This window comes from Vulpes lagopus, chromosome 16 (assembly GCF_018345385.1).
Source record: "Vulpes lagopus strain Blue_001 chromosome 16, ASM1834538v1, whole genome shotgun sequence".
Lineage (NCBI taxonomy): Eukaryota > Metazoa > Chordata > Mammalia > Carnivora > Canidae > Vulpes > Vulpes lagopus.
In genome coordinates this window covers 42,360,370-42,388,100 of record NC_054839.1, presented here as the reverse complement: position 1 = coordinate 42,388,100, position 27,731 = coordinate 42,360,370, and the positions used below count along the sequence as shown (strand labels likewise).

At 33.6% G+C, this 27,731-nt stretch overlaps 1 pseudogene; it reads left to right on the top strand.

Annotated features, from left to right (window-relative positions):
- Window positions 1-18,296: 18,296 nt before the first annotated feature.
- Window positions 18,297-21,035, top strand: LOC121476903 (annotated as a pseudogene).
- The last annotated feature ends 6,696 nt before the right edge of the window (window positions 21,036-27,731 follow it).

Sequence of the window (27,731 nt, the reverse complement as noted above, 5' to 3'; positions counted from 1 at the left end):
AGAAATTATGTGGTATGGCAGTCTTGATATTATTAGAGACTCCTGTACAACATCCAGATCATGGATGATACTGTCAAATTATATGTTTTAATGCATTGCTGAGATTGCCAAAAAGCACGAGAGAGAAGAGAAGGAAGAAGATGAGGAAAAGGTAAGAGAAAGCAGAGAAGGAAAAGGATAAAGAATGAGCTGAAACCTAAAAGGTTACCAGTAATATTAATAGATTAATTAATTAATTAATTAATTGAGTGAATATTTATCCATCATCTATTACTTCCCTATTTACTGCTGCAGATCCTGCAGGTCTATCAATGGTGAAGAAAAAAGATTCCTGCTTCTATATACTTTACCTTTCGTGAGTACAAACAAGCATTAAATACACAAATAGGTAAAATACATAATATGCCAACAGAAGTTCATCTTGACTGACACCTTAGTGCAGCAATCTACAATTTTCACATACCAGTGCAAAGCTTGTTGGCCTGACCCTTTGAAAGGCAAAGAGTGCACTTGAAAACTATTTGACAAAATGCAAGGACAAGATCTATAAATACTGAAAGAACAAAAAAAAAAAAAAAAGGTTAACTTTTTTCAATTCTTATTAGTCAAACTACATAGAGAAATGATGCATATTAATAATAAAAACAAATAGTTTCTCAAAATAATAAACACAAGATGTGATAAAGATCCCGGCAACATGACACCCACAAATATGTATATATATATATATATATATATATATATATATATATATATAAAATACACTGCATCTCAAAAGAAGCATTTTTATCATTTTTCAAATGAAGATTATGCAGAAAAGAGCATAGAAACTAGCCTTAGAATGAACTGGTTGCAAGGCTGTCTGTTAATAGGCATTTGGGAACTTGGATTTGGGGAGGATCTCACCATTTTCAGAACTCATGAGCTCATTGTGCCTAAACTGTGCAAATAATACAATTTATTTTAAGTACTTATCTTCTGAGAGTTTAGAATTTTGGTAGGTGCAAAGTAGGGCATATGGGCATTAAGTAATGAGCTTTTTTGGGACACAGAATTTCACATGTTACAACTCCTTGTTGGAGGAAATACACAAGTCCTGTGTGACTCTACTGGAAGAGGACTCTTGGAAGCTTATGTCTGGTTTCCTCCAGAATTTGCTCTGGGTACCTTTTCCCTTTGTGTTTGCTTTGTACCCTCTTTGCTGCAATTAGTCATAACCATGAATATGAGTGCATGCAGAGTCCTGTGAGCTCTCCCAGAAAATTCCCAAACCTGAGGTTGATGACGGGGACCACTGACATAGAGATTATGAGAGGTGAAGTCATTTGCCTTTTCAACAGTGTCTAATTTCAAAGATTTCATTAACATGAAAACACTCAGTCAACTGAGAAAATAGGAAATAATATTGAGAACTAAGATTCTTACCAAAAGCAAAGTCATGTCTGTCATATACCTGTTTATCTTTAACAAACTTTTAAGAGTTCTGTAAATGAGATGGATGACCATATCAATAAGTTATTATTTAAAAATCACAAGTCACAATCCCTCTTTCTTCACTCTTTCCAGAGAATTTAAAGGATAAGAGGAATTCAGCAGGTGCCATTACTCATTAACATAGATTTCAACTCCAGAGAAAGCAGAGACCTTTCTTTTCTTGGTCTTCTCTTTCTAATTCTCTAAAGGAATTCTCCCACAGGAATAGAGAAGAAGATGGGGTGCAATCTTAGTCTCACACTCAGTGAAACACTTTCTTTCACTCCATTTTTTTCTCAAGCTCTGTTTCTCTAAACAATATTTTACTCTATTTTATCCAAAGTCATTCATCTCTGCAGGTATGTTAAGCCTATGTGGCATCCTTTTTGTGACCTACAAATCTCAGCTAATCTCTATAGATACAGAAATCAGAGGAATGAAGTTTCATGGGCAAGACTTAATGTCAGTAGACAACGCATGGTACCTACTTAAGAATATCAGATCTGAATATCAGGACTCATGACAATTGGGGAGGGCACTTGGTGTGATGAGCACAGGGTGTTTTATGCTGTTGAATTGCTATATTATAAACCTGAAACTGATAGTGCATTGTATGTTAACTAACTGGAATTCAAATAAAAAATTTTAAAAAGAAAAAGAATATCAGATCTCAGTAAATGCACTGATTGTACTGTGTACTTATGTTCTGGATACCTGTGTGTTGAGGAAAGGGATGGGGGGTGAAAGGAAAGGAGAAAATGATCTGTGAAAGAGGGAAATTAGTGAGAGTATGAAGAAAGTAAAATAGAAGAGAAAAAAAAAAAAACCTTCTGTTTTGGAAGTTGCCCTTGGACTAATTTACTTCCTGTATGCTCATTTTGTCAATGATTAAAGAAAGTCTTTGATAATTAAATATGGCCTAACAACTTAAATTAAAACTTGTTGACAGTTTAATATTTACTTTCAATTATGATTAATATAATTCTTTAAACAAATATTTGTAAAGTAACTACATTTTGCCAAGTATTAAGAATACACTATTCAGCAGATGATAGAATTCTCTTAACCATGTGTTAACTTTAAAGAATTAAAATATGTCATTTCAATACAAATTATTTGACTGTTACTAAAGCAACCTGATAAAAATGTTCTGTTTCTATTCTGGTGAATGTTGGTGGAGAAAAGAATAACCTTCTCCTCATAAGAAAATTAAGAATATATTTATATTTTATGTTTATGTTCTTAGGAGCTGAAAAAAGCATTTTAGGAAGAGAAGCAGTTTCCTTCTTTATGAAATACAGATATAAAGATGAATGATGTGAGAGTTTGTGATTAAGATGACCTTGATTTAAAGTTATTAACTAAGTATTGAATTGTGTTCAGATATTAAGACGCAATACCAGGCCCTTGGATTAGGAGTGTTTGCAATCATTCATTATTCCATAATTGAGGTCACTGGGCTTATAAAATGTACTATGTCAAAATTAATTCAGTAATGCATATCTAAAATCCTTTATGCACTGGAAAGTTTGAATTAAAGTCTGTGAATTAACAAAAAAAATTATTTACTTTTTTGGTTTCTCCAATAGCATTAATGCTGTCTAAAAGTTATATACTTTAAAAGATATATTCTTATTTCTTGAAAGTCTTTTAGTATTATATTTGTATGTGTAAATGCAAATATATAAATTGTAAGGTTCAATATTAAAATTGTCTAAAATTTGAAGGATAAGACAAGATTAAACTCTTCTGATAACTATTTATGATAATTTCACTCTGCCTATTGTAATTATAGAAAATATCTAGTTTCACAGAAATCATTTTTTTAATCATTTTTATTTATAGAGAAAGGGAAAATTTTTTTCTATGTTGTCCCTTTTATTCTCATGACATTCATTCCATAACTTGAAATTTTATGTCTTTTACTTTGTACTCAATTAAATTATTCACAATGTTTTTAAAACTTATGAACTAGTATTAAACTAATGTGTTAATAAACCTGTTGATAAAACCTTTATTGTTACTTATTAGTATCATTATTTTACATAGTAATTAAAATATTCTTGCACATTCTTATTTGATTTAAAAAGCCCTTTAGACATAATTATAAATTTTACTATCACTGTGCTACATAGTAAACTTTAGTAACAAGACTTAAGTACAAGTAAACTTAGTAACTAAAGCTACTAAGCTTTAGTAAACTCAAAATTACAAGTACAAACTAACATATTGGATTTATTGGAAAAATGTTCACTTTCTCCAGACTTCCCTTTGTAGTTTGCAGTGTAACTGCAGACTTTCCCATCAGGAAATGGAATTGGTTTCTTCACCCTTTGATTCTAGGCTGGCTTTGTGCTTTTCTCTGGCCAAGAGAACTTTGAGAAGTGGTATTATGTTAGTTCTGAGTTTAGGCCTCAAGCATCTTCATACACTTCTACTTTCTGTTGAAACTACCATGAGAACAAGCCTGAGCTAGCCTGTTGGAAGTACAGGTGTGTCAGAGATGAATTGTCCAATGAGACCGCCCTAGAGCAGTTAGCATAGAACCAAAACATTAACTCATAACAAGGGTGTAGTCTGAGAAGATCAACAGTCAGCCCTAAGAAAATTCACAAGCCTACATCATCTGCAGACTAATGAGAAATAATAAATGTTCTTATTTTAAGTAACAGATTTGTGGTAGTTTATTATAGAACAATAATTAACTGAAATGCCTAGGAAATGTTTTTTGTATATATATTTTGTTAAGAATACAGTTTGGAAAATTATTTTGGAAATAGGTTAAGTGCTAGTGTGAGACCCTGCTGACACATTTGTTATACTACTAAAAAAAAAAAAATGCAAATCTTAATTCTGCTGAATTGGAATGGATTTAATTGGAATAGATTTTAAAGAGGAAATTTTGGCAGAGAAATGAAATGATGTAACAAATGAAATAAACAGAATTGGAAATTCGAAACTCAATAAATAAAACTAAGAACTCAAGATATATTGAAAAGCTCACCAAACAAAACTGAAGAGATAATTAGTGAATGGAAAAACTGGAAGAAAGAAATAATCAGAATGAAGAAAAAAGTATTAGGAGTCATAGGAGATAGAATCAAAAAGACACACAGAGTATGATTGGTTAGAAAGTCAGGCAGAAGAAAATAAGTCAGAACCAACATTTGAAGTATTGCCTGGAAATTTCATGATAGTCATGAAAAAAACATTGAGATACAAATTAAAAATCACTATAAATCCTATTAGGAAATAGCACTCCTCCCCCTAAAATTCAGAGACACATTATAAAACTGTTAAGAACCAAATATAAAGACTAATTATTTTAACAGTAATTAACTTTAAAATAAAGAAACTGATCTTTTGATTGTATATGTAATTTATTAAAGAAAGTATTGTAAATAGGAGAACGTGAATTGAAACACATCTGTTCTTGACTCAAAAGTTTTTATGTTTTCCACTGCACTATATTTCCTCACTTCAAATATCCCTAACCCTTCCATATGGAATGCCTCTAGTTGGTTTATTTAATTGCACCTAAGCTGAATAAATGACAGTTTTACTTTCAGTGTTTTCATATTTTTTGTTGCTGTTGCTTGTTCGAAATTGTATCTTCTTGTTGTAGTGACCAACATAAATTGTATGGAAAGCGCCATCTAATAAGCACTGTTTTTTTGTTTTTGTTTTGTTTTGTTTTGTTTTGTTTTTTGGCCATTTATAGGGTTTTATATAATATCTAGTGAAAGTCCCCAAATGCTGAGGTTTCCCCTAAGAGAGGTGGAGAGATAAAGTAACAAAACTATTATCTTCATGATTGGAAAGCAGAACCTGGAGGACACAGCTTGTATCAGACCCAAAGTAAGGCTTCCTGTATTTTTCCCCAGATGATATGCAAGTGGGGCAAATCATGTCTGCTGAGCAGATGTTTAAAACTGAAATGGTCTATACCATATAACATTATCATTATGATCATAATTATCTTCATCCACAAAAAATTCCTGTTTCAACATGATGTATGGTATTACGATTATGGTGTGCAAAATTAGAATAACTTGATTTGTATTCCAATTTTTCTTCTTACTGGGTGTGCAACTTTGACCAAGTCACATAACCCCCTCACTGTCCTCTATGAAATAAGAATAATAAGAAAAGTTTCCTTGTGTAATTTTGTGAATAGACAAATATTCCATATGAACCAATTTGTAAAACAAATTATCACAGTGCCTCACACAGGAAAGCCACTCAACAGCTGCTAATAAAAATTACTATTACTATTTAAATATAAAACTTAGGACCCCTGGGTGGCTCAGGGGTAATGTCTGCCATCAGATCAGGACATGATCCTGAGGTCTGGAGATCAAGTCCCACATCGGGCTCCTGCATGAAGCCTGCTTCTTTTCCATCTGCTTATGTCTCTGCCTCTCTATGTGTCTCTCATAAATAAATAAAATATTTAAAAATAAATAAACAAATATAAAAGTCTACTCATGATGGTTTATAAGTGTATAAATACATAAAGTCCTGATAACATATAAAAGATTTTTTAGGAATTGGAAAAAAATGTTTGAATAAGTATAAAAATTAATGGCAATTGCATTTGTATAGGCAGAACATTTAGAAAATGAATCCATTCTTAGAAAACTTGGGAAAAAAATCTTTCAAAGTCATATTTACCTTTCAAAAACTTCAGGAATGGTTCTGAAAAAGTGGTTCACCGATTTCTGGTTTAATTTAGGGAATTTTTACTATAAACATTCTTGTGACAAATATAGGATGGATGTTAGTTCGTTGATCAATTTCACACACTAATGTGTACGTTTTAGATGTAGTAAATATTTTTAAGTGTTTATGTATATATCATGTAGCAAAAGTACATGTGAATGTCACATCTATGCCATTCATACTGCATCAACAATCACAGGATACTAACATATTTTGGAATGTTTGAAGACAATTGTTAAAGAACTTCAGAAGTACATAAATAAATATATTAGGTGCATTCAAAGTAAATCAAATTATATCTCTGCATAAAACACATGGTATATAAACTTAATGCTGAAGTGAACACTTAACCTACACAAAAAATGAAAAAAAAAAGATGTACGTCAAGCATTATCTAGGTTTACTTGACACTGTTTACTAAAGCAACAACTTCAATATTTAAGGAAAATGATGCTGCTTTTAGATTACAATACACCATCTTCTCAAAGCTATATTATTTAATTGAAAGAATAGATTTTATTTAATTGAATTTCATCCCTAGGACATAGTTATTCTGCAAGTCCTTAGTTTAGCAGCCACTATTTCAAACTCAGAAAATCATGATAGCTTTTGTGCATCATCCTTGAAAAGGGTTTTAAGTCAAGTGGAATTAGGAAAGACTATAGTATAGAAAATAGAAGTCCAAAAAAAAAAATTCTCAGACAGATTTCAGCATAATTTCTCACCGCTTGATATAAATAAAACACAGCAGAGGCATTGCTTTTTATTGCCTCAGGGAACAGAGAAACCACACTCAAAAGGAACTCTTCTCTTGGGACTATATCCAAGAGTAGCAGACAAATCTTTTACACTAGTAAAAAGAACAGTTCAGAGAACTCTTCCTTAGACATTCACACTTAATAAATCCAATTTTAGCAACATCCCTATTCAAATGAGAACAAATTCCCTGAAGCTTTTACTCCTCACCATATTCACCCTTCTATGTCTTTATTTGAGACTTCCATTTAGATTTTTGGATAAAGTTCAACTTCAGCAAATTTAGTGTGCAGTGTTTACAAAATAAAAACAAAAACAAAAAACCTTCCAATACATTAACACAGAAAGTATATTTGCAAACATTCAATATACCCCTTTTGTTCTCTAGCCCCTGGGCATAGCCATACTTGCAAATTTTCTTTCCCAAAAGACATCACTGGGTAAATTTTGCCATTACAATGGATACTTATTTTGTCATTACCTACAGTAGACAATTGCCTTTTATATTGAATGAAACTTTCTGCAGCTTAAATAAGCAAGATATATGAATACAGTTGCATTACAGAAAGAAAATGGCAAACTTCTATTCATCTGTTTGACAAACATACATTGGGTAGCTACTATGTGCCAGGATGTTCTAGATTGTTGAGATGCGATGAAATAATCATAACTCTTGTTCGCCTGGGGGCATAATGGATATGACCAGAATAAAAAATTGCTCATTTGGAACATGTAGAATGCTGCCAGAAGTTCCTGGTTTTTTTTTAAATTGTATTGGAAAACTCTGAGAGAGTTGTAAGCGAAGGAGTACCATGAGGTGATCTGTGTTCTCAAAGCATCTTTCTGGTGCCCACAGCAGGAATGGAAACAAAGGAGCAGCATGGAGACCATTATGCAGATCCAGGCAATTGATGATAGGGATTAGCAGAGAGTAGACTACAAAATTAATAGGGTGACTTTTATGAAGGGGTCAGACTTAGCATGTCAGTGTAGAGAGAAATCTCTTAAAATGTTAAATTAATGCCTTTCAAATATTTTTATCTCTTTAATAAATATGTGAAAATTAGGGTAGCGTAAAAATTACCAAGTAAAGGAATATTTTAAGTTATGGAGATGTTTATAGACTATTGGTTAATTTGAATCCTTAAAATAATGAATTAAAGCTATAAAAAAAGTGTTCTTACATTTTAAGTCATTCTTTTTTCTAAGTTTCCTAAGTAGAAAACAGAAGGATAATTAACAGTTATCTTTTAAAACATGTATTACTGGAATCATGTTAAAAACTCCAGAATATGAGTTAATACTGGGACAATTTTATGTTTATAAAGTATCTCTCCACATACAATCAAATAATATTAAAAAAATAAACCCTTAAAATTCATACCTCCTTTCAAAATACACAAATTTAGCCTATTAAAATACTCCCATGTAGCACATGGTTGAAAATAATGAAGAAATTGTTTGGAATATCTATCCAATCACATCATGACAGGAGTCTCAGACATTTCTTATAAATTGAGAGACTAAACCCCATCGACATAATAAAGTTCTTTAAAGCACAAATAAATATATTATATTACTGTTCTATTTGTAAAAGAGCAACTACTTGGCATACATTTATAAGCTAGAACAAATTTCAATTCACCAAAAATTACAGTTTCTTAAAATGACAAGAACTTTGGCCTTCTATTTTCTATAATATAGTCTCTACTATTTCTTTTTACTTGACTCATATTGGAAACAACATAAATATCCATCAAAAAGTGAGTGGATTAAAAAAATCTGGTATATCCATAAAATGGAATACTACTCAACAGTGAAAAGGAATGAACTATTGATAAACACAAAAATGTGAATAATTCCGGGAACAAAAACAAGCTGAGTGAATAAAACACAGACAAAATGAGCACAGAATGCAATATTTAATATTTCACTTATATAAAATTCTAAAAAATGCAAAGTAATCTATAATGACAGGATGATTAGTAGTTATGGGGAATGGTCTTCACTGATTGCAAAAGATACTCTCAGGGTTGGTGAATATATTCATTAATTTAATTGCAATGTTCATTTCAGGGTTTGTGCATATATGAAAATTCATCAAACTGTACACTAAATATGTACAATTAATGGCACATCAATTAAACTTCAATAAAAAAATTAAAATGAGTCATTAAGTATCATGTTAAATGTTAGTCAATGGAAGTCCTTATAAATGGAGTAAGAGGAGAAATTATGAACAAGAATAATTATGTTAATTATAAGTTAGTATATAAATGGAAGCTATAGTAAATCATAATATTAAATATCAATCATCATATTGTATACATCCTATTTGCTACAAGTTATTTTGTTCTCTTTTATTTATGTCTTGGCTTTTTTCACTGCTTGGGAAATGAAATATGGGGAAACTTATACATTTTTAGAACAGCTTCATAATCCCAGAATCAGTAAAAAAAAAATGGGATAAGCATAGATACTCTTTGGGATTTAAAAAATGCATTGCATTAGGAATTAAGGAGTGTACATGTCATGCCTAAGGAGTGCCAGGTGATGTACAAAGTGTTGAATCATTACATTGTACATCTGAAACTATTATAACACTGCATGTCAACTAACTGGAATTAAAATTAAAACTTAAAAAAAATATCGTTGGCCATAAAAGATAAATATAAATGCTTGGGGGTGCCTGGGTGACTCAGTCACCCTTTGGGTCAGATCATGATCCCAGGATCCTGGAATCAAGCCCCGCATCAGGCCCTGCTCATGGGGAGTCTGCTTCTTCCTCTCCTCCTGTTCATGTTCTATCAAATAAATAAATAAGTACAATTCTTTTAGAAAAAGAAAATACTTGCCTGTACATCTGTCTTTCATTATTTAAATAGGGAATACATCGTATAAACACAATACATAAATCTCCATATATTAGCTCTACTATTAGCAAACTATTTTATAAAAGTCAACTATCATTGATACAGTCATATCATCTGCTCATATGATGTTTAACAAATATATCTAAATATAAACTCTTAAGTTTACTTGCTGTCAGTGGGGCATCTATACTGAAAAGTTTAAAGTGGCATCAGAAAAGGCATATTGGCAGAACAGTAAAATGTGGTTACCAAGAACAGAGAGTGACCTTTGTATTTAATAAGCAGTATGTGATTAATTCCAGACCTCTATTTCAATTAATAGCTATAATCTTGGATATTTTGCCTTGATTAAAAAAACTTAATGAAACTTTGAATAGAGTATAGACAATTTCTCATCAGAACTGAATTATTCACGAATACAATTCATTCCACAGATTCTTAGAAAATATTTTCTTCAAAGAATAGTTACCGATATGTTGCTGACAAAAAAAAAAAAAATCCACCTCCTGGAATAGCACATTGGTATATGTCACTACAGATAATAATAAAAAAAACCAACATTTTGTTGGCATTAAATAAAAATTTCTGAGCCAGTGTCTGACAGTGTAAAAACTATAAAATCTGTTGGTCAATAGAATGTGAAATATGAAGGTACAGATAAAATATTTCAGAAATAAATGCCAATTTATAATCCCTGTTTATCCCACTAGAAGAAATGAGTAAAATAATGTAATATTAGCTATAACTTATTTTATTGTATTATTTTATTTCTTAGCTATAACTTAGAGAATAGGCAAAAAAGCGAAGACACCAGGAAGAACTTATATTAAGTTGCAAAATAAAGTCTGGGTTAGCTAGAAGAGGAATTCTCTTATTGTGAATTATAGAAATAAAGAATGTTTAAACTTTCTTTTCTTCTCATGAGAGAATGATCAATGGCTGAGATGAGAGTATTTTCTCTTAAGTCCCTCTTAGATGTATTTTTTTTTTCATTTCCTATGCCTGATTTTATGATCTCTTATAGTCAGCAATCATTTTGCCAAAAGTGGTAATCTTGTCAGTAGAAATTCTATGTAGTTAAACACACACACATTCTTTAACTTGTGTATTGTATTAATTACCAGGTTAATTGCTGAGGCACCATTGGGACAATTAAAAATTACAGACTCCTTTGGATGTAGCAACTTTTATGAGTTGTGGAAATTTTTTATTTAATATTTATTACTATGAAATAGAGAATAAAATATTTTCCTACAACAAATACATAAATATTTATAGATAACCTATGACCTTTCGAGTTTCTCTTTGTATTTTTTTCCCTCTTTGTATTTTTAAATTAGTTTCCCAAACATTTACCTGCAATACACTGTTACTCGTTACTTGTGAAAAGAACTTTGTTAAAATTAAGATTTGTTTATAGTCATTACTGAAATTTTAAAACTTTGGCAAGCAAAGTGCTTCTTGTACAGTACATACTATATTAGAAGGGCCAACTATAAAATAATAATTGCATATAACTTGCAAAAAATACACATTGTAGAATTCCAAATGAAAAAATCAAACTTCAATTTGGAGGAGAAAAAGGGTATACGCATGGTTGCTTCTATGGGAAAGTAACCTTATATGCTATTTAAAATTTTGTCTGAGCACTCAAATGTCTAGATCACATGAGGGGAAGAATTTATATCATTTTTTACATCTATTTTTGCTATATACAGAAAAATAAGGTTCACAACTCTGTATTGACTGTGACGGAAAAGGCTCGTGCCATATTGAGAATGACAGGCGAGAAGAATCAAGGACAACCACGCAAACCAAGTTCAAAAGGAAGGGACTTAATGAAGAGCAATTTTACCACAGGCCACAAAGTGCACCAGTTCATTGACTGCAAGCTCTTTAGAACTGCCTGTGTTCAAGCAGAATTATACAGGAGGGACAGAAGTTGTGGGAGGTGGGAGGGAAGTCATCACATTTAGAGATCCAAAGCATATTAACAGTCTTTCTACAAAGCTCACCATCTTTCAGACATGCTTACCTCAATGCTTTTTGATAAATTGCTTAGTCAAAAAAAAAAATACTTGAGAATGTGCTAAACAACTCTAGTTGTACTTTAGTCATCAGTAGATAGAAAACTTCGATCACTTCTTACTGCACAAAGGTGCTCTGGGTGTCCTGGAGTTAAAGAGGAAACAATTGCCTTATTACATATTAATGGTGCAGAATGTGATACCTTTTAGTTGGTCTCAGTTCAAAAGTGGTTCTTAGTGTCTAAATGTAAATATTAAAAGAGCTTCTACCCCTTATACTACTATAACTATACTCTAGAAATTACTCATCACCTTAGTTATGTGTCTGTATTACCCACTAGAAATATACCTCATAATGGCAAGCCACATGTTTGGTTCATTCAACACTGTGCCCTAGAGGAATTATTTTGTCACATATGAAACAGAATATATTTTGCTGAATGGATGTATAATGGGATTTTATAAATGGGAAAATTAGAAGGGCCACTATTGAAATGGACAAACTATACACGCCCAATCCATTATAAATATGAAACAATATATACCCATTCATATTTCATAAACAAGTGCTAGAGTAATTTGTCCAAAAGCGCAGAACCAGGAATCACAGGTTTGGGTTCATACAAGAACTATCACCAAAATTTGTGTTGTCTAGGAAAATTTACTTATGAAATTATGATGAGAGTTCATTATGATGATAGATGTAAAACATTTTGTGCTATTCTTGGCTAATATTTTATACAGTATTTAGTAATAGGCATTAGTAGCAAAAAAATGTGGCAGCATAATTTAACCTGCCCTGCATAGATGTGATCATGCTAGATTGGCAAACATTCCATTTTCCCTCCTTTCACCCCCTTTCCGTATGCCACAATTTCTAATGCCACAATCTCTCCCTGTTAACTCAGGAATGGCATGTGACCACATTGGCAACGCAGTATAAAAAAAAACATGATATGAGTTACGTTGGGGCATAAACCTTAACAATCAAGAGCACATGTCTCTTCTCCTCTGCTGTAATGTGTAGAAATGTTCAAGATAGAAGTTGCCGCCATTTATCCTGAAACTCAGATGACATTGAGCAGAGCAACCAGCTACCCAAAATGGAAATGAACTGAGAAAAGGAAATGAATTACTATTTTTATAAGCTTCTGTGATTGTTAGACTGTTTTCTAGAGCAGCATAATGTAATTTAATCTGACACATTTAGCAACTCTTATTTAATTAGAGGCATTCAAATTTTGGTGGCAAGATTACATAATGAAAAAAAATAATGATAGTCTTAGCCTCTCAAAATATGATCTAGACTTAGAAGAGCAGTCTTGAAAGTCCAGAATTTAAATTTCAAAGCAGGCATTTTTTAAACAGTGAAAAGCCTGTTAAGAGTTTCGAAAAACTATGCCTCAAAGGAACCATGTTATAAAGTTTATACTGTAAACCATGGATGAGAAAGAGAGTAAATGAAGAGCCAGGCTCGCACAGGGAATGACTCACCTAGAAGTGAAGACAGTGAGTACTCGTGTTCAGTGTAGTGATGCTGACAGTGTACATAGGAACACCCTTCCACTCAAGATAAATGCAGAGGAGTGCCTGGGTGCCTCAGTCAGTTAAGCACCCCAAGTGTTCTTTTTTTAAAGATTTTTATTTATTTATTTGAGAGAGAGTGAGAGTGTGCATGAGCAGTGGGAGGGACAGAAGGAGGAGGAGAAGCAGACCCTCTGCTGAGCGGGGAACCTGATCCAGGGCTCAATCCAAGGGCTCTGGGATCATGACCTGAGCCAAAGGCAGATGCCTAAGCAACCGAGTGACCCAACCCCACCCCACCCCCAACAAATTGCTTTTAAGCCACTACTTAGTACTATTCTGTTATGCAGCATAGTAACAGCTACGTCTGCCATAATGAAATACTACAGATTGAGTGGCTTAAACAGCAGAAATGTGTTTTCTCATGGTTCTTAAGACTGGAAGTCCAAGATCAAGGTGCCATCAGCATTGGTTTTTCAAAAGGAAACTCTTCTTGGCTTACATAAGGCTTCCTTCTAGTAGTGTCCTCATTTTTTTTTATTTGGTTTTTCTGTTTTTTTGTTTTGTTTTCTTGATTTTTTTCTGGTATTCTACTGGTCAATTCATTTATGTCTTTACCAATAGCACACTATAATCATTAGAGCTTAATCTTTATAACTTTATAGAAAATAGTGTTAGTGCAATTTCTTCCCTTTGTTAGATTTTCTTTCTTTTTTTTTAATGTTGGTTTATTCAGAAATAATGACTTTAATTTCCAAAGACATTTTTCCCCTGAGTTTTCTTTAATTATTTTTGCTTAATTGCATTGTGGTCCTAGAAAGCTATTTGTAAGATACAATCCTTTAAATTATTCTGTATTTGATATTTGATCACTGACAGTTTTCAGGCCCCATGGTCCCCTTCTGTTTTTGCACTATATCTGGACGAAGAGATAAAGCTTGCAGACTCCTTGCAAACACTCATGCTTGGGTTCCTCCATGGGAATCCTCATTGCAATCCCCCGTCCTAACCACTAAACCAGAAAGCCCCATTTATGTGAGTAGCAAATCTTTTCATGCCTTCCTGATGCATTGTGGCATCATTAGTCTTGACATCCAAATAATTTTAAATCCCTGGTAGTTATGTATCTTTTTCAAATCATATTGCTTTCTACTTATACTATCCAGCCCTCTTTTTTTTTTTTCAGCCCTCTCTTAAAGCATTTCTGGAGACAAAAAAACCTCCAAATTATTAGAAATTATTGCATATCAGGTAATGCTTATTTTATCCATTTCTTTGTTTTGCTGGTTCTTATAGTAAATAATTTTCCCAAAGTTAGGTTCCTCAATAAATAATTTGTGTTTGTATAATGTGATGAGTTTACACATATTATATTATATATACATGTGTAATATATATATAGTGAAATAATTGTCAATAAACAATAAAGTTAGTTTACTTATAGCACATAACATGTCCATAACCTCACATAGTTACCATTTTGTGTGTGTATATGATGAGATCTTTTAAGATCTATTCTCTTAGCGACTTGCACGTATACAGTACTGTTCTTTATAGTCATCATGCTGTACTTTACATCCCCAGAACTTACTCATTTTACAGCTGGAAGTTTGTCCTCTTAGACCACTTTCACCCATTTTCCCCACCTCACATCCCCTTGCCCTTGTCAACAACCAATCTACTCTCTGTTTCTATGAGTTCAGTTTTGTTTTTTGTTTTTTTTTTTTGTTTGTTTTTTAGTTTTCACATATAAGTGAGATCATACAATAGTGGTCTTTCTCTGCCTGACTTATTTTACTTATCGAAATGCTGAATCTATGTTTTCCCAAATAGTAGGATTTTCATTCTTTTTTATGCCTGAATAATATTCCATTATACATATACCCAGAAGTAGGATTAGTGGATCATATGGTAGTTATACTTTTAATTTTTTATGGAAGCTCCATATAGTTTCCCATAATGGCTGTACCACTTTGCCTTCTCACCACAGCATACATGTCTCATTTTCTCCATATCTTAGCCTGCACTTGTTATCTCTTGTATTTTTTATAAAAGCTATTTTAGGGACATGGCTCAGTGGTTGAGCGTCTGCCTTTGGCTCAAGTCATGATCCCGGGGTCCTGGGATCGAGTCCCGCATCAAGGGAGCCTGCGTCTCCCTCTGCCTATGTCTCTGCCTTTCTCTGTGTGTCTCTCAGAAATAAAATCTTTAATAAAATAAAAGCCATTTTAGTAGGTGTGAGGTGATCTCTCATTGTGGTTTTGGTCTGCATTTCCCTGATGATTAGTGAAGACTACTCTTAAGTGGCCTGATGACTAGTGAAGACTACTCTTAAGGTAGGGGGCAAAACGCTGCCTGTAATTGCCTTTCTCCAAAACACAACTTAACCTTCTAACTTTTAAGACACCTTTTTACTTTCATCTGTCACATCTTAACTTGTGGAAAGCTCTCTATGAAGCACCTTGGGTTGGTTTCAGGAGAGTCCTATAATTTATCTTCTGCTGCAGCAACTAACTAAAGGCATCTATCCCTCGGAACCAGGTTATAAGGAAACATTATTTCTTGTTTGTTCTACTATACCTACAGTGTCCTTAGGGGGCTCCCATTGTGATATGACTGCATTACCATTATACTCTAGGTAACACATCATAAGTCTCAGTATTTAAGTAGTTTTCTTGTTGTGTTCAAATAACCTAGTGAATATGAAAAATTACCAATATAATCAAGTATTTTTTCAATTGTACTTTAAAAGCTGCTGCTTTGTTTTATATTTTTAATACCATTTGTTTATTTTTATATAATGTTTAAAAAAGAAATAACTAAACCTTGAAAGGGCTTTTAAAAAAAAATATGTGATTCAATTTTGACCACATTTTTTTTTGCTACACTCTAAGTGATCACATTTATATTCAGTTCATAGCCATAATAAGTATTTCAAAAAACAGCAGGTGTCAAAATGCATTTTAGAATGAGAAACATTTTATTGTTTATAAAACAAACAGGTTACTGCTACAATCAATAGATAAGATATACAACCATTTAATTATTTTATAATTTTATTTAATCCTGTAACTCAAAATATTTGACTAGACAGCTGCAGAGACTAAGAATATAAAGGTTAGTTATATTCATTTCTTTCCTATGCAAAGCCTGTTATCTATTCTTTATGCAAATTGATGTGTGATAAACTAAACTTTTAAACTGATACTTCATACAATAAAATGAAACCATAATTTTCTTCCCTCATTTGAAAAGTAATAGAGACAAATACATATTTACATAATATCTGATAAAAAGTGATATATATATGTACATATATATATATATTCTCACTTAGGAAGTAAATTAATTATTCATATTTTCTTCCAGATTTTTATGGTTTAAGTGTTTATATGTTATACTCTTTAATCTAGTTAGGACGTGTTTCAGTGATTGGTGTTAAAGAGTAATCTTTATTTTTTATCTGTACAGTTAACCATTTTGAGCTGACTCATCTATTGAATAAGCTGTCTTTCCTCCACTGACTAGAAATGCTATTTTCATAAAATATTATATTCTTATGAAAACTAAAGTCTGTTTCCAGCTTAGTGTTTTCATTGTTAACTATAGCTTCAATACAGCTTTGTAATATATTTAACATTTGGTTAAGAAATCATGTATCACCAGTGCTCTATTTCAAAATCTGCTAAGTCATTCTCACCAATTTATTCATCCAAATAAACTTTTAAATCTTTTATTAACACCCCATCCCCTGCAAAAAAAAAAAAATCCAACTGGAATTATCATTAGAATTGCATTAAAAATATAAAATGATTTGAAAAATTAGTTACATATCTACATACATATTATTTACATATATACATATAATATTTACAAAAATATGTAAAATCTCCATTGTGCCTTGAGGACAAATAAAGAAAAGTCTAATTTTATTTTAGTAAAATGACCTTTTATCTAAATTAAGGGTTAAATAAAACAAATTTAGATGACACTAAGTTTTTTCTAATTGGAAAAAGCACACAGACAAGTGAAAAAAATGTTAGTTGTAATTCTTCAAGATCGGTAGCTTAGGATAATAATTCAAATTATGGCACATTTCCTTAAATAAAAACATTTGTATTAATAGTTCAATACTAAAATTCATGTTTTAACTCCCATCTTCATCTTTTTGGCTGAGAAATTTTCCAAGTTAGCTTGAAGCCTCATCACATATTCAGGTCATTCTCAGTGACTCTTACCCTTGTCTGTATAGTACAATCACCTGGGAAGCTTTATAAATTACAGATGCCGAGGTCCTTTCCCTCTAGATACTGATTTAATCTGACTGGTTTCATCCCGGGCATCGGGGTTTTTAAAAGTTCCCAGGTGTTACTAAAGGGCAGCCAAGGGAGAAAAATAGTGATCTAAGAGATGATTTTGTGCGAACACAAAGCATAGTCAAGATATTTAAAACCTTGAAACTTACTGTATTTTTACACCACTATTTCCACGCAGCTGCATCAAATATTTTAAAATCAATTAGTCAATAACTTCTAAGTCTACACAGGTAAGAGAGATATACTTAGCATACCTTCTCCCTAATCAAGGAGTACAATATAATTTAAAACAAAACAGTTGATGATAATGTCCCTTTCCAAACTCAAAATATAACTATGGTGTACTTGTTTGCTCTTTGTTAAAACACAAATAACTAAACAAGTTGAAATTGTTATGACTCTACTTATATATGCATTAAACCCACTTTGTGGCGGAATTCTGTACGGGTCCATGAGCCTTTTCCCAATGGGAGGCTCTCCAGTGGTTCATTATTATTAGGTGCTTCTGTTAAAGTAAGTGTAACATCCACTCATTATGTCATGCTTCCTATGAAAGAAATACAAGAGCCCCCAAATTAGCCTTCTACTAGGGTGTTGTTTTAATGATGACAATTATCACCGATGGTAATGTGGTTGCTTTCTAGGAGCGAAAGTAAATAGTCTTACTTTGAAGGATGTTAAGACACAGCATAATGATTCATATTAATGAAATAGCCTGATCATCTCATCAGATGAACTGTAACACCTTATGGGACTATTAGAAGCTGTGTTAGCTTGGTTCTCTTCCTATTTCCTTAACCAGTTTTAATTTATGTTATGTAAATTTCCCACACAGAGTTAGACTGAGGTCAGCTCTGGATATTCTCACTGTTTCAACAGAAGCATCATGAGATTCAGAGCTCTGAAATTTGTCTACAGCACACTCCCCAAACACGTGCACATGCACACACACACCCCAAAGAGGGGAAGCAAGGGTAGCAGCAAAAGCACCACAAACAAACAAAAATCCCCCACAAAACAACAAAATCAACCTCAGTACAAACAATAAAATCAGACACATGCAGAAAAATTGGATGCAAGTGAAGTTTAAAGAGGCACTATTGTTTATAAGAGATTGCTAAAAATAAACTCAGTCATGAGTACTATGGATAATGTTTCTCACCTGATCCCGTCAGTTAGATGAAACAAAGGGGAGAATTTCTTCCTATATTCAAACTTTATCATAGTGAAGGTGTGGAGAAGGATGTCTCTCTAGGGATTTTTTTAAGATAGATTGCCAAGTACTTGAGCTGGTCTATTGTAGCATTGTCAAGATGAACACTATATAGCCCATGACCCGATGATCATATGGTCAGAATACAAAATGAACACAGCCGCTTTCACCAGTGTACATTTCTAAATGTAAATTGTTTAGAATGATGCATTTACATCTTTAGATAATGGTATATGACTTAATCTCTTCCAGCATAACTTTCCTCCAAGGATGAATGCACAGCACTTTACATTTCTGAAAACAAACAAAATTGTTTTCACATGGATTTCACAAAATTTTATTCAGATTAATTTCAAATATTAAAACAAGTTACTGTTTATGTTTAAAAAAAAAAAAAAACATTACCTGTTCATTCACCCAGACTTAAAATGTGTACTCAAAGTTTCCTAGCAAAGTCACTTTGGATAATAGTAAAAGAAAGATTTTCTTCCGCAGATATAAGATATATTTTTATTAATACACTCAAAAATATTTACTAAGTGGCTACTATATTCCAGTTACTTTTTTAGGTTCTAAGAATACAGCAATGAGAAGCCAAAGACAACACCTGTGGCAGCTAAAGCCTCAGCCAGACCAGGTACTCCAGCTCGAGTGGTACCTAAACCAGCCAATGGCAAGCAGCCAGCAGTAAGAGCAGCAGCAGCAGCAGCAGCAGCAGCAGCAGCAGAAGTGATGATGACTCAGAGGAGGAGGAGGAGGATAAGGAGGAGGTGGAGGCGGAGGAGGCAGGGGCCATACCTAAGAAGATTGTACCTAAAAAGCAAGTTGTAGTCAAGTCCCCAGTGAAATCAGGGGCCACCGCTACCCAAAAGAGTTCCAGCAGTGAGGAGGAGGAGGAGGAAGAGCAGAAAAAAAAAAACATGAAGAAAAAAACCAGGTCCCTATAGTTCAGTCCTCCCGCCTTCTGCTGCCTCCTCAAAAAGTCTTCCAAGAAAGCCACAGAGAAGAAACAGCCTGTGGAGAGCAGTGAGGACAGCAGTGATGAGTCTGATTCAAGTTCAGAGGAAGAAAAGAAACCCCCAGCTAAGGCAGTCATCTCTAAAGCAACCACTAAACCAGCTCCAGCAAAGAAAGAACCAGAGAACTCTTCAGACAGCTCAGACTCTGACAGTTCTGAGGATGAAGCTCCTGCCAAGCCAACCAGTACCACCAGGAATCTATCAAGTAGGCCACTTACCACTCCCAAGCAACCTGTGGCTAAACCAGCCACAGCTCCCAAGCAACCTGCAGGTAGTGGCCAGAAGCCGTTGACCAGAAAGGCTGATAACAGCTCCAGTGAAGAGGAGAAAACAAAGAAGACCCTGGTCACCCCCAAGCCCAAGGCAGTGGCTAAGGCAGCTCCTTCTTTGCCTATCAAACAGGCTTCCTAGGGTGATGGGGACAGCAGCTCTGATTCAGATAGCTCTAGCAGTGAGGAGGAGAAGATGTCAAAATCCCCACTTAAAAAGAAGCCACAGAAGGTGGCAAGAGTTGTAGCCTCTTCCAAGGCTGCTTCCACAAAGAAAGCAAAGGCTGAGAGCAGCAGCAGTTCTTCCTCTGATGATTCCATTGAGGAAGAGGAAAAGGAGAAGCCTAAGGGCAAGGACACTGTAAGGCTACAAGCCCTCAAGACCAATGGGACTCTGCACTGACTACCCAGAATGGAAAAGCAGATGGAGATAGCAGTGAGGAGGAAGAAGAGAAAAAGGCAGTAGTAGCAGTTTCTAAGCCAGGTTCAGGGAAGAAAGGGGAAGCAGAATGAGGCTGCCAAGGAGGCAGAGACTCCTCAAGCCAAGAGGATAAAGCCCCAGACCCCTAACACATTTCCAAAAAGGAAGAAAGGAGAGAAAAGGGCATCACCCCCATTCCAAAGGATCAGGGAGGAGGAAATTGAGGTAGATACTCGAGTGGCAGACAATTCCTTCAATGCCAAGTGGGGTGCAGCTGGAGACTAGGGGGAGCACGCCAATCAGGTTCTGAAGTTCACCAAAGGCAAATCATTCCAGCATGAGAAAACCAAGAAGAAGCGGGCAGCTCTCGGGGAGGCTCCATTTCCATTCATGTCAATTCCATTAAGTTTGACAGCGAGTGACCTGGGGTCATCTGGTGAAGCAGGGGTGAGGATCTGAGACTATCGACTTTCCCTAGCGGACCTGGGAAACCCTCAGCCCTCTTAAGGAAGGGTCTCGGTGAAGCCAGCCGTTCAGAATAGGTCTGAAGACTTTGTATCATAACATCTTCTCTGGTCCTTTTCTGGTGTTCATAGTTTTCCACAGATTTGTTTTTGAGCGTTGAGTAACAAAGACAACAAAAGAGGCGTGTTCCTTTTTAAGAAAAGGAAAAGTTTTAGTTGTTGCCCCCTTCTCCCTGTCCTGTGGAAGTCCTCATACTGAGAAATTTGTATATTTTATATTAAATCATTTGCTGTTGATTTTTGTTATTTTAACAGGTGGGTTCCCACAGATAAAATCTTAGCTCTTGCCCAAGACATAGTAAAAGTCACATGTATGAGTTTTTATAATTGGAGAATTGTGCATATTGTGCACATGTCCACCTTTCAACCGTCCTACCCCTCATAGCTTTGGAAAGGGGCAGTTAAGAAGGGTTAATGTATGTATATGTTTGCTAAGCATGCACTGTGTAGTTCATCCTCATTCATGGGATTTAGGAATTCAGCGAGCATGGACTTAACTACTTTTTGGGATAAAATTCACTTGTTACAGGCAAAATTCTGGTGTAATATGAATGCCATGGGGTTAGTCTGAATATTTTGTTTTCTGTAATTTTAACATTATCTAATGTTTGCAATACATGTTTAGTTTTTTAATTTGAAAGCATAAACTTTTCTATTGTTCAAAGACTTTGATGACCCTTATTAGCACTAAATTGAGGACTGCATTTTCTTGTTTTTTGCATTTTAGAGAACAAAATAACATTAATCTGAACAATAAAAAAAAAAAAGAGTCAGATGCTTAACTGACCCACCCAGACACTGCTCCCAACATGCTTTGTTGCATATCACAACCTCCAAAAAAATCAAGGACTACAATTGCTATTTTAAATTAAAAAAAAAAAAAAGCTGTCAATTTTATGGTGTCCAATAAATTGCAATTGCAAAAATATCATACAAGATTCCTTTGATTTTTAAGTTGCAATTTTTCATTTCTTAGTTTAAATATAATTGCAAGAACTAGTCATGCTTATATTATGTGCCTACCATATAATTCTGCAAAAATAAATAAAGTTCTATTATATTTCTTGGTGTTGATTTTTCTTACCTCTGACTAGTTATCTGAATTGCCTGTGCCCCTGTTTCGTAGTATCAAAAACAGAAGTGCTACTTTGAGAGAGTAAGGAAACCTTACTGAGAGCATGGGACAAGGCCCTGAGCAACCACTCTAATAACATTTCTTTTTAAGATTTTGTTTGTTTATTCATGAGAGACACAGTGAGAGAGAGGCAGAGACACAGGCAGAGAGAGACGTAGGCTCCATGCAGGGAGTCCTATATGGGACTCAATCCTGGGACTCCGGGATCACACCCTGGGCCCAAGGCAGGCGCTCAACCACTAAGCCACCCAGGTGTCCCACTGATAGCATAATTTTTTTAAATGTACAAGTATCCTGGACTAGGAAGCAGGTTACATGATTCCAACATAGCAGATAAGCCATTGGTATTTATAATCAGGGTGTGATTACCAAAGAAACTTCCTCTAAGGGTTAGTATACAGAGCGCCACCAGGGACTCTTAGGAAATATCTAGGGCAAAACAGTTCACTAGCTCACCAAGCCCAGTTGGTTTGGGATCAAGAAGGACCTTTTGTGCTCATATGATCTTGGTCCATCTTCTTTTTAATCTTCATCCAAAAGTTTTATATTCATCCCATAATGATCTGTAGTCTAATTCATGTTTTTATGACTTATTCTTGTTAAACTTTTCATTTTCTTTTAAATAATTTCTTGATAGATAAATTGCAATCATTAAGATCAGATGCCATATGCTCCTAAGCTGTACTCACAATGCCTATCCTGCTAGTATGTATATAATATCAATTCTAAATATACCCTATGCTTTCCACATAGTCTTTTAAAATTATCTATCATCTCTCTTGCACTCATACTGTAGGGTCTGGAGGTGGACTAAATATCTCCCTTTTTTCTCATCATAGTAACAGACCAATAAATACCTTACCCCGACCCTCAGCTACTTTGAAGCCCATGACAACAGTCTATGCCATATATTATAACTTTTTGGTCCAGTTATTTATAGATTCTCAGGTCAATTCCCCTCCTTCTCTGATGACTTGGTCATCAGCTCATTGTCTATCTCTCCCACACTATTCTTGTCACTATTTTTAGTTATTTCAATATTTTTAGTTTTATATCCACATACCCTGTGTTTTCAATATCCACTTAGACATAATGGCTTTTTGAAGAATTCTCCTTCAGCAACTGTTCAGGCACATCAGATCAGTCTTGTAGGCTTTGAAAATTACCAGTAACAGCTTACTTTTTCTCACTATTACATCATTCCATCTTCCATTCAATCCATGGATACTACCATTATTTTCCCTGTTCTCCAAGCCCTAATACCTGTCTTCCTTACATACCTGAGTTAAATTTAATGACACTGCATTTCAATCTTTCATTTGTGCACAAAGTCTCAACCCAAATACCCACTCCTTATTTTGTTTTATTAGTTGAAAAAAGTATGTCATTATATTATTATAACCAATCATGTTCTATAAGTTATCATTAAATAAGTGAACTTGAAGGAGAAAAACTTAAAACTGTGGTGAATTATCTCATTTTAATATCCTGACACAGAATTCAGGGGTGCTCTTAGAGCTCTCTGATGATCCTACCCTTTTTCCTACTCCATTCATTCTCCCATTACTTTGAATAGCTATTCAAATTATTCTCTGCTCCATGGAATCACAGCATCTTCTTACAGATGTACAACCATGGTATTTCTTATTTCATTATCAAAGGAGAAGAACCATGGAGAGAACTACTGCATTTTCCCTGTCTTGCTTCTCCATCAGCAATATTCTTTTTTTTTAAAGAATATTTATTTTTTTATTAAAGAATATTATTTATTCTTTTTTTAAAGAATATTTATTTTTTATTAAAGAATATTATTTATTCTTTAGAAGAATATTTTTTAAAGAATATTTATTTTTTTATTAAAAGAATATTTTATTTTTTTTCCATCAGCAATATTCTTATTTGCATAGAAACATATTATGGTTTCTCCTAGACTAAAAGCAAAATTTAAAAAATAAATAAATAAATAAAACACCCTTTATCCTGCCTCTTTTTTTCTCTAGTGCCTGATTTATCTGTCATGCTTGTCTCATATTGTCTAAACTCTTCTCCATTCTCTTTCCAACCAGCTCCAGTCAGGTTTTGCTTATCTCACTCCAAAGAAATATCATATGCCATAATCTCCTCTACTCATTCAAATCAAGTGGTCAATCATCAGTTCATATCTAAGTTGATTTAGTCAAATTGTCTTGCTACTCCTACTAGAAACATTTAATTCCCTGATCTATGACACCATTTTTCACTGCCTTTGCTTCTATGACACTGGCAGCTGCTTTTCAGTTTCCTTTCAATATCCTTCCTTATTTTATGGACCTCATATCTCTAGGAAGTCTAAGAAAGCAGATATCAAACTTTCTCTCATTATTTCTGCACTCACTTCCTGTTGTCTTAAGCAATCCAATGCTTAAAAATGTCATCAGTAGGTCCGATGGCTCTGATACATTCACTGTATTCCCAGTTCCGTTTCTGTGTTTAGCACATCCTAAGTACTTGTGTAATACTCATAAATGAAAGGAGAGATGAATGAGATCTAAAATATCAGATATTTTTATATAATGCATTGTTGAGATTCTTAGTGGTAGAGCCACTGCTGGTCTTTTTACTTCTAATCTTGTGATGAGTCCAAACAAGGAAGTCATTCTTTTCATTCCAAGTTTATTTCTTAAATGTGTTATTCTTTTTTTCAAAATGGCACTTGTCAGGTGATTGATGCCTTTAAGCTTGAATGTCATCCATAAAATATTCCATTTGTAGGCAATATAACACTCCAATATTAAATTTCTTCTTAATTTTGAGAATGGACTAAATGACCTACAGGGGCAAGATATTTGCCAATTTTGATTTTGTAAGAAATGAAGTTGATAGAGAAACAAATAAATGACAAATAATATTACTTGCACACAATTTTAAACATAATTTAAGTTGACCTTTAATTTTTATTTTGAATCAAGACATAACTGGTATCACATTAGTAACTGGTATCAAGTTGAGAAAATTATTTAAATCTCTCTAAGCCTCACTTTCCTCACTGATAAATAGAAAAAAAATAATAGTTGCTTTCTCAGTAAGCTGTGAAAATTAAAAATATTAATGTATACAAAATAGTGTAAGATAGTATATGACATTTTAAAAGCTCCTTAAAAGATATCATCATGATTTCATTATGTTATCAGTGGATTCAAGTTGACATTAAGTTAAAATTACTTTTATTGAATATATATATATATATATATATATGTAAAAGATTTTATTTATTTATTTATTTATGAGCGGGGTGGGGGTGGTGGGCAGAGACACAGGCAGAGGGAGAAGCAGGCTCCATGCAGGGAGCCCGACTTGGGACTCGATCTCAGGTCTCCAGGATCAGCCCCGGGATGCAGGCGGTGCTACACTGCTGCGCCATCGGGGCCGCCCTTTTATTGACTATATTGATGGCATCAAGATATATATATGTTGGAATACATCTATATTTAAAACTATATCATAAAGAGCAGATGGACCAATTGTAACGTATGTGTTTCCTGACACCTTTTCAATGTTCATTCTTTTAGTAGCAAGTATAATGTATCTACTTATTTTACTGACTTTTTATGTTTTACTTGAATCATAAAAACACCATTTGACTTTGGAATACAGTATTCCTGGATTAATGCCTATTTTACGGAGTTGTGTGTATAAGGGAAGAATAATAATATACATTAAGCATAATTATGTCATATTCTATCCAGATCAGTCTATCAGTTTCCAGACTGTCTCCGTTGGCCATTACTATAACCTGTTTGTACAAATGTCAGAACATCCTTACAGTTTCCTTAGTCATAATCCATTTTTAGTTTTGACAGTAAAAATATTTGCTTATATTGAAGAGAATATTTGTACTTTGATCCTCCATTCATTTACCTGACATATTTCAGATTTATCCTGATTGATTTAATTAATTCTCTGTGAAATGAACTTTTTCTCATGCCTGCAGCATTTTCCTGTGCTTGTCACAGCTGTTTTAAGTTAATTTAAAATGTAGGCTAAGTACATCAACTACCAAGAATTCTGGTACAATACATGGTGACCTCTGGAGAATTACTTATTTTGGAAAATATACTTTGTTTGTTATTGCATATTGACTTTGAAAAGCATTGTGTCATCTCAAGTGTTATAAAATTTATACAGTAATGAGTCACCTTGAGAAAATATGCCAGATGGTGAAGGAACTGAAAGATAGGAGGACCAGTTAGGTTAATGAGAAATGCATTGATGATTCTGGGACATTTGTCTGAATTCTTAGAGCAGATTTAGTCAGCACAAGTAAGAAGGAAGCTTAACATTGACAAGGTACTTTTTTCTTTAGCATCTACCAAGCAAAGCACTGTGCTGCCTCCAAAATCTTCAACTAAGAAAGGAGACTAGTGTCATAACCATTTAGCGTTTGCAGTGAATAATTATATAAGATAAAATAAATAAAGAGAATTAGTGAACATAGCTATAAAGTCATGAGTTTAGCTATTAATGGTCTATTTATTTTGAAATATCAGGTTTCTTCTTAGTTGCTAGAAATTTTAATTCCTCTTTATTAGAGCAAACTTAATAACTTGCTTATTTAAGCTGCATTTTCCATCTACTTAATTCAGTTCCTATGATATGTCTTCATAGTAAGGAACCAGATATTGGTAGACAGTTTAATTCAAATGAGAGTTCAAAAATTATAACTTTAGCAACATTTCCAAAAAGCTTGAGTTGGGCACTCCTTCAAAACAAGCATTAAATAAATCAATTCATCAAGCTATGTCAACAACTTTTGTTCTCATTTATTCCATGAGGCAATTGAAAATCCATGAGATTTGTGAGTTATTGACCATAATATTTGCATCTTCCATATTTTAATGAATTCTTTCCCCCTTTCACACGAATGCTCCCAAAACAAATTCATAATATTTTAAGTGTTAAATACATTTGATTTTAGTTACTGAAAATTATTTTGCTTTTTTCTTAAAATTCTTAAAATATTTATTCAATAATCTAGGCACAATGAAGTATGCAAGCATATTTACATACTGAAAAACCCCAGTCCTTTTCTTTGCTTTATTTTATGGGAAAATGTACGGTTTTGAATTTTTGCTTGAAATCTCCATTACAAATGACTTTACTCAGCCATAAGAAAGAATGAAATCTTGCTATTTGCAGCAACATGGATGGAGCTAGAGTATTATGCTAAGCAAAATAAGTCAGTCAAATAAAGACAAATGCCTATGATTTCACTCATAAGTGGAATTTAAGAAGCAACACAATTGAACAAAGAAAAGAGAGAGAGAAAGAGAGGCAAGCCAAGAAACGGACTCAACTATAAAGAACAAACTGTTCTTTATAGTTAAGAACAAAATAATGGTTGCCAGAAGGGAGGTGGGGGGATGGATGAAATAGGTGATAGGGATTAAGGAGGGCACTTGTGATGAACAATAGGTGTTGTA